At 37.4% G+C, this 696-nt stretch overlaps 1 protein-coding gene across 1 annotated transcript in view; it reads left to right on the plus strand.

Annotated features, from left to right (window-relative positions):
- FBXO9 (F-box protein 9) overlaps positions 1-696 on the plus strand; it is a 28581-nt gene that overhangs the window by 10257 nt on the left and 17628 nt on the right. The window lies entirely within an intron of this gene.

A 696-nucleotide genomic window follows, 5' to 3' on the forward strand; every position in this document is an offset into this window, starting at 1 on the left:
AAGAAGATGGTACTTTTCTTTTAAGTCATATAGTGTTTAGTATAAAGACTTGTTGATAAAATTACAGAAATTTTTAATTAGGGAAATTTAATATTAAAACATCAAAATGCACATTTTAGATAAATTATACATTTTTACTTACAAGGGGGCTTTTCATTTTATTAGGAAAATGCTGAATTGTAAAAGACTTAGTTTATTATTTCTTAAGGTATGTAGATGGAATATCATTAACTGTATAACGTTGGTTTAAAAGCACAGGTGCAGGATATAAGCACTCCCCAAATAAACCCTATTTCATTGGATAGACCCAGCTCTTGAGTCAGTCATGATGGTTTTATTTGATACAGATCAAGAGAATATATTTTGAAGTCAGTACTTTTGAAGCTATTTGCAGAACAATTATACTAGTAAAATTATTTTGACTCAACCCCTTTATCCTCAGAAGCCCAATTTGCTGATAATAGAAGGGAAGGGAGTCTGAATCCATGAGAGAATGTCAGGTTTAAAATAAACAACGCGCCGAAACCGGTTTGGCTCAGTGGATAGAGCGTCGGCCTGCGGACTGAGAGGTCCCGGGTTCGATTCCGGTCAAGGGCATGGAGCTGGGTTGTGGGCACATCCCCAGTAGGAGATGTGCAGGAGGCAGCTGATCGATGTTTCTCTCTCATCGATGTTTCTGGCTCTCTATCTCTCTCC

Source organism: Myotis davidii, unplaced genomic scaffold (assembly GCF_000327345.1).
Source record: "Myotis davidii unplaced genomic scaffold, ASM32734v1 scaffold1497, whole genome shotgun sequence".
NCBI lineage: Eukaryota > Metazoa > Chordata > Mammalia > Chiroptera > Vespertilionidae > Myotis > Myotis davidii.